An 8,781-nucleotide genomic window follows, 5' to 3' on the forward strand; every position below is an offset into this window, starting at 1 on the left:
TTTAATTATGTAATACCTATAATGTATTATTCCCACTCCAAAAAATTTAGTTGACCTAAAGAGTTGACCTAAAGAGTTTACTTCATAGAGATCCAAGGTAAAATATCTCAAAAATTTAAATACCTTTGGATAACATTGTGGAACAAGCATTTAAAAATGTCTTGCTGATTGTGTCAAAAAAGGAAGTCTTTCGCTGGTACTGAAACTAACAGAATACTGGATTCACTTGATAAATTTCTATTTAATAGGATTTTTCTCTTTTGGAATAACCTGGTTTTACCTAAATAGATGCAGTAATGGAAGGTGTGAGTAGTCGAATAAACAAGAGATGGAGTATCGAAGATGAACCTATACAAATTTAGTAAAAAAGATAACTCCCTTCCCCAAAAAGAACCCACAATTATGGTAGTAAAAACTAAAAAGGCTGTGAGTCACAAACCTATTTGTAAAGATCAATGAAAACTTTAATTTGACGCAAAAGTGGAAAAAATATCTATAGTAATGGCGTCGAGATAAAACATAGGCTAATAGGTAAACTTTACACCATTTTATCCCATGCCTAACTTTTCTAAGTCTTCAAATATCCAAGACAGCCGACCTATTCCAATTATTTAAAATTTGTGTGACCTAGCCTTAGAGATAAACAATCATAATATTAAGACTGGTCTAAGGGTTTAGTTGTGTCATTCTGAAATTCTTGCCAGACTGAAATTTTTTTTTGTTAATATTTATACAAAATTTTTACTCATATTGTTATGGATATCCTGAACAATTATTCATTTATGCCTAAGCTCCAGTCAATTGATTGAAAAAGTAATTCAATCATCATACATAATTTTTTGAAATTGCAAAGTTAGCAAACATTTCTCTAAAGGGCATTATGAAAGCTGTAAGTGAAACTTTACTTAATTACAGAAGTTCTCATATTCCAAACTAAATTAATCAATCAATCAATGTATATATATATATATATATGTATATATATATATATATATATATATATATATATATATATATATATGTATATATATATGTATATATATATATATATATATATATATATATATATGTATATATATATATATATGTATATATATATATATATATATATATATATATATATATATATATATATATATATATACATACATATATATATATATATATATATATATATATATATATATATATATATGTATATATATATATTATATATATACATACATATATACATATATATATATATATGTATATATATATATATATATCTATATATATATATTATATATATACATACATACATATATACATATATATATATATATATATATATATATATATATATATATATATATAATTTTAAAACAATATTCAGTATAACAATGAATATATGAAAATATTCTCAAGCAAGTGTTAAACCCTAGCAAACATTTTGGAAATATTTTCTATCAAATATAAAACAATTATATATTTCTGGAACATTCCTGACGTATCAAGGTAACAGAATCCTGGCAACGTAACTAAAGTAGTACATTTAAAAAGGTCGTTGACTTTGCAAACTTTAAGGAATTGCAGGTTAAGGTCTCGAAAAGATGCAGAGAAAATATTACAGAACTCAATGCTGATAACTTATTGAGAGATTATGATTAAATGAGAACTAAAAACGAAAGTTTCTCTGGGAGATGGGACTTAGAAAAATGAACCAGTTTTATGACAAAAATAAATATATATAAATATATATAAAGATATACTTTAGCTTGGAAGATAAATCTGGCCCAATAGTGGTTATCAGTTATCAATACTTTCTACTTAAGATCTATGATAAAACCTAAATCCTAATTTTTATCAAAGGTCCTAGTTATGGATACGAAGCACGTTTGCAATGTATTACTAAAACATATTTAATGGTGAGACTAAGGTTACTTTGTATACTCGTAGGAACCTCCTGCGCACTAGATTTTAGAAGTTGAAATTCGTTCCAAAACGTTCACCCACTTGATCGTAATCCATATTTGTTTAGACGATAATCATGATGGTCTATTACTATGTTAAATATCTAGGAGGAGGGGGAGGGAGTTGTTCACCGCAACATTACTAATGTCAAATGGAAAAACGAAATCTAATGCTTAGAACGAAAGTATTCTTGTGGGTGCCAGAAATTTGTAGAAAATATTTATATAATTTACAAAAAAATACTGATAAGACTGTCAATAAAATATGAGGTATATCATGAAATGTATAAAAATCTTCCAATATGATTAAAGTACGAATCGCTTAATATCTACAACGTATGAAAACCTTTATATTCTAATACCTTGAACATTGCATAGACAGGTTATTGATAATATTTCTTATCGTCAATAATATTCCAGAAAAAATACTGCATAGTAAAATATACACAAAAACATGGAGTAAAAATTATGATAGTAGTCACAAACAAATAAAATAAAAGTGTTAAGAGGGAGTTAAACTAAGAACTGTAGAAGTGGACAAAAGGTTGAGTTAACAGGAAACAAGAAGCAAGATCAAATATAATATGCAGACTTGGAGGTTGCTTCATAAGTAAGGCAAATTTACAGTGATATTTTCTTCAGTACTTTTAGACGTTTTCTTGAAATTTTATACTTCAGAACAATGATAATCTATTTGTTATCTGCAGATAAACTAGTTCTTAATTTCATGGAAATTTGAATACCTTTTGAATGTCCAAAAATACTAGACTATAGCAAACCTGAAAATTAGTTCGACAGAAAATTAAAAGATCAACAAATAATTTGATGGACCAAATCATTTAACCTACCAATTAATTTAAAGATTCCTGCTCCAGTTTCCTACAATTATCAGATTGTCGAATGAAATCAAAGCCTATTTCAAGACAAATGCAGAAAATGATAAAATAATGCAGATTTTTCCTAAACCTGTGGATGTGTATTTTGAAAAAAAAAATAAAGATTGACATTTTTAAATTAAGAGCATATTCAGTTAAAAACAAACTCACTATAAAGACAATAAGATATAGAATTCAAGACTCTTTGAAAGTAAAGGGACACTGACTACTATAATAATTTTCACTCCACAACAAATATAATAATCTCTAGTGACTTTTATAAATAAACATATATAATGCAAACATAACACACACTGCTCAAATTATAATTAATTATGAATGTGCCAATTGATCAAATTTTTCATTCCAAAAAAATTAGAGCAGCTAAGGTTGAATGTTTTATATAATTTTCTCCTATAAACTATCAAGGGTATTTAATGGTGACATTTAAGCTAAACAAATGTAACACATTCACATTATGGGCAAGTCAGTCAACTATAGTAAAATAAGGGTTTCTAATTTTCGAGTTCTTACGTCACCGTTTTAGTTACATAGTTCAGAGCTCAAATTCGGGCACTTCGTATGTAATAATCATTAAGTGACATTTTTCAAAGTTTAATATTATTAAGCTTTAATGAAGCTAACCTAATTTAAGAAAAGCAGCATTTCTTATATTGATTTTTGGCAAGAATATAGTATTAATATTAGAATATACGAAATAGTATTGCAACGGTAGTAGCTTCCTGTGTTAGCTTGGCTTACAATCTCAAAGCAAACCCCCTCCATAAAAAAGATACACTTTTCTCAAAACTATAAGACCTATAAGAGGTGAAAATTTAAAGCATTTGCATAGAAATGGCCCTCTCTCATCCTCGACACTTGGAAAACCCAGACTTTTTCCTGAAAAGGGATTTCTATTACCAACAGTGACAGCTCAGTAGCTCCAAATTAATAAAATATATTTGTTTTCCTATGATTGAGGTTGTACTATATTCAAGGACAATATCCTAATGAAAAGAAAATAATGAAGTATTAATGATAAAAGATTGCATGAATATGTCGAGATTGAAAGGTAAGAGTATAAAAAAATGTTTAAGTCTTGTTGTTGTTGTTATTGTTATTGTTATTACTTGCTAAGCTACAACCCTAGTTGGAAAAGCAGAATGCTATAAGCCAAGGGGCTTCTACAGGGAAAATAGCACGGTTATGAGCTGCTAAACATCAAGAACCTATGCCTTGCATCAAACAAGGTACATTTTAACCCAATCAAGTAATACCAGATCCTCATGTACATATCTTTTCCCAGAGGCAAAGGAATATCAAATATGGGTCTTTGGAGGGTTTCATTTAGAGATCTTTTTTGGGGCAAGACAACCAGATTTCAATACACTACGAACGAACGAGATTTCAATAGGATTTTAGATCAGGCTTGATCTGAATATAATTGCTAGACATGAAATAAATCTGATATCTTGGTAAAGAACCCATCTCACTTTGGAATGACGACTAAAAATTCGAACACCAAGATAATCACACAAGATCATTACTCTCTCATTTAATCAACATATACTAACAATAGTCCAGCCCCTAATGTAGCAAAAACAACGTGTAAATCGATCTACTACAAAAAACTGAACAGGTTTAGCTAACGGGTGTCCCAATATAACGAAGAAAAATACATTGCCATACCTCCAAAGCTAACAAAATCTAGTTCAGCGTTTGATTTCATGAATCACATTTCCGCGCATTTTGGATGACAATAGTTTAAGGAAATTCTTAGGAAAGGGTATACCACTGACACTCCGGCCTCTTTGTACAGGGTAATATCTGTTGACAACATATTCCAAGAGATGAGCTTCCAAATACACGAAAAATTACAGCTGGCATTAGCACCCAATGAAGATGAGGAAATAAGAATGTGTATTAGTTGCATGTGTGAACCCACAGACTTTACCCGGTCAAGGAAACTGTCTAAAACTCGAAGCTGCTGCACTTCTTCCCTGTAAGAAAAACCTGGTGTAAAACAGATCCAGGAAATCAAAATCAAGATGAACTGGTCTTCATATCAGCAAAAGGTATAAGATGCCATCATCACATGATTATGGTGATTACTTGTCAGCCATCAATTCACTGGCCACAGTGTTTACCACAATATTTAAAATCCTGAAACATTTAAGAGTTGACAAGGAAGGATCTCCACTTAGAAAATAAATGCTGTAGTCATGGATGAAGCACAGTGCAGAAGCAATAGAAGAACTCTAAACAATCACATTGATGAATTTAGTGCAACTCTTCAAGATAAGGGACATTCTATACCATAAGTAGTACTTTTGCTATTGTGAGAAACCTATTTGGAATATTGATCTAAAGGAGACAAGAAAAATGTGGAAACTTTCCCCAAGGTGTCGATGAATTGAAACTTTGATGGTAGACAATACCAAAATCTGTCAGGGTCCACAAACTCATATGAAGCAATAATGAGACTGGTAAACGTTCATATGTATTAAGAAAAATTCAGGAGAGAAGTGAGGTTATCAAATAACTAGATGATGTGAATGACATGGCCATTGATACGAGTCAGCAGGAGTTGAACAATCTGCCTTAAGTTTACTCTTATCTGAGCTAACACGCTGGACAAATATTCTGGAACACTAAGATCACAATGAGAAAAAATCTGCAACCTAAATGTCATACGTTGACCTGGTAAAGAGTAACTATTTGGCTTTAGTGTAGCTAACATAAAAGGGACAGAGTTACACCTTCATGCTATAATACTCATGAAACCAAAGAGCTAAACCTTTAAGTGGAGATATATCAGGTAGTACAACGACACTTTTCTCATTAACCTAGAACTGGTCCACACTAAAATGATTGAAGAGAAACTTATTGCAGCCATATTTTGTAGAGAAATGTAATATTATAAGCTTATTTCAGTGGCTGGTGCCTCAATTTAATCTATAGGGAAATCTAAATGTTTTATTTATTGGATTGGATTTAAGAATTTGAGCCAGAGGGTGGCACTAGGGCCTGGGAGGTCATTCAGCACCCATGAGCAACAGAGAAAATCTTGCAGTTGTATTATGAAGGAAAATTTAGAGAGGTTGGACAGCAGTATGGAAGAAAGGAAACAGGGATGAAGGTATAATAGAAGGCATAATAGAAGGCATAATAGAAGGTTAACCTTAGGTCGAAAGGACGCCATAAGACCCTCTAGAAATACCTAGAGTCCACGGGAGATTTTTCCACAATAATTATAGGTATGAACAGACTAGTCATGGGCAGCAAAGTACCACAGGTACACAAAAAATGGAGCAGTAAATGAGCTACCTGATTAAATTCTGCAACAAACCAGTAGCTCCTAATAGCCCTTGGGTGGAGGAAAGGGTACAAAAAATTAGTCTATATGTAACCGTGAATGCTAAATGTTACAGAAGTTATGGAATGATCTTTTAGTTGAATCGATAGAGCTTCAAAAGTTCAAACTGACATTCTTTTTTTTTATGTTGAATATGCTGACATAAGTTTTTATAGTTTATATATAAAATCTGTTTGGATGTTGTTACTGTTTTTAAAATATTTTAATTGCTCATTATGTCTCATATCGTTTATTCACTGTATTTACTTATTTCCTTTCCTCACTGGGCTATTTTTTCCTGCTTTTCCATCTACGGTTGTAGCTTAGATAGCAAAAATAATAATGAACATTATAGAAATACAGTACAGAAATCTCAAAGTGATTTTACAATTAAGGGACTATAAAACGTTTCTATTATGCTAATATTTATAAGAAATGTATTTGAAAAGGGATTATTCAACTAAATCTATTCACTTAAATACTGCTAAAATAGACGATTCGTCATTTAGGTGGGCCTTGAACTGTAGGTGCTGTTAAGTGTTTTTTTTTATAAAATTTGATGAAGATAGCTAAGCGACATGAAATAAATACAACCACAGAGCTACTACTTTTGCAACACTATCCCATTTCCTAACTTATATCCTAAGTCAGATATGAATGATATGCTGAAAATCCACATGAAGACATTTCCTTTTAGATGATACAATCCAAGCCCTTGAAACCATAGAATTTTTGCATCTTGTTGCTTGTTAACAAGCGACATTTTGTCCTGGAACGTAAGTGGGCTTCTATATAGGACACTATTTCAGAAGTTTGAATTGTGCTGAAGACAGACTGGAGTTTTCTTCTGTCGTGATGTCGCAAATAGAGCCTAGAAGAAATAAATACATTTTAACTAACACTACTTAACTGGTGTTATTTTGGTTATAATTACTTAATCAAGATCTTAGTTACTATTTAAGTAGCCAAGAAGAAAGACTAGTTACAATTACTTGTTCAAATTCTTGGCTATTATCTAAATATATCAGAAGTCTTTTATAATGAATAGCTAATTTAGTTCTTTAGCTATTATCAAAATATATAAAAGTATTATAGAATGAATAGCTAATTCCAAGTCACGTTGAAAGTGCAAATGCATTTTGTTCAAAATAATCTGAATGATGAAGAATGAAGTATCAATTTTGATTTGCTTTACCATTATACAATCTTACCATTGCTCCAGTATTGATATCTGTTGTCTCAAGCTCACGCACGATTTCATCAATATATCAAATTCCAGAATTATGAAGCCTCCAGCAGTTAATCAAGATTTTCTTGGCCATCAGTTATAAGTTTGAGTCAATAAAGACAATAATATATTCACTGGTCAGGTCCTGAAATGAAAAGCATTTGTTGTGATCTTCTGCTATATTAAAGTATGCAATTTTATTCTAGAAGTACCTTAATTTTTTTATGAATTAATTTAACATTTTAACATGTGGTGTGTCTTTATATAATATACATAAATTTTCATTAAAATCTGATATAAAGTCAAAGAGACAAAATGAGATGAACTTTTAGTTGTAGAAATTTGTTTAAGAATTTATAGTTTACCATAATGTAAAAAAAAAAAAAAAAAAAAAAAAAAAAAAAAAAAAAAAAAAAACCTTTGCTGCAGTCTTACCGTCCAGGTTTGTTTTATTATCAGGTCATTAGGTTCAGGATTTAAGTCCTGAGGTATGGAGAACAGATTTTTCCTTCAGAAGCTCACCAGTTCTAGTTCTGTAAATATCAATAAAATTTATAGCGTTGAAATACAGATAGCCACACGAAGGAAGGACTTTGGGTTTTCTAGGCGTTTAAAACCATGATTCAATTTTCTGTCTTGAATTTCATATTCCCTCTTCTCTGTACAATAGTATATGTCACAGGATACACTTTTCAATCTGAGATACATTTGCACTGCAGTAAAGGAATATTCTTTTTAACTGCCTTTCTAACAGGACGAGCACCTTTCCATCTAATATGGTACAGTGTAATCCAAATAATTCTTTATGTCTTTGGAAGTCTTGTTCTTGCTGAGCTGATTTGCTGACTACTGTGCCGTACTATCATTCAGGAGCATACCTTTGGATAGCAAAAGCAGATTTTTATTGCAATCACGTCTCTATCCTATATGCATGTCATGTTGCAGTCAAGCTCCTAAAAAACTGAGTGTTTTAAGTATCCACACTTTTCACTAGACAAATTCCTAGTAATATCACAGATGCTTGAAGGTGAGAGCGCCTAATATAGCTGGATGACTTCAAACGCCAAGGCTTCGCTAATCATATGAAAGTACGTATCCTATGTCTTTATGGAGCCTATCATGATCTTTGTAGTATCTCATTTCCATGTTATAATAGACCTTGGATTGATGAAGAGAGACCTGGCTATTATATTAACCTAGCCACTATATTATAAGCTATAGTCTGTTAGAAAGCCTCAGATATTTGTAAGCTATTGGTCTTGCCTCATAACTATGGAACCCAATTTTTGGGATCGAGCCATGTCGTCCTAATGGAAGGTCACCTCGGCAGCTTCCTACTGTATGCTATTTCTGCGAGTGATATTACAAGAG

The sequence above is a fragment of the Palaemon carinicauda genome, chromosome 6, assembly GCF_036898095.1.
Source record: "Palaemon carinicauda isolate YSFRI2023 chromosome 6, ASM3689809v2, whole genome shotgun sequence".
NCBI lineage: Eukaryota > Metazoa > Arthropoda > Malacostraca > Decapoda > Palaemonidae > Palaemon > Palaemon carinicauda.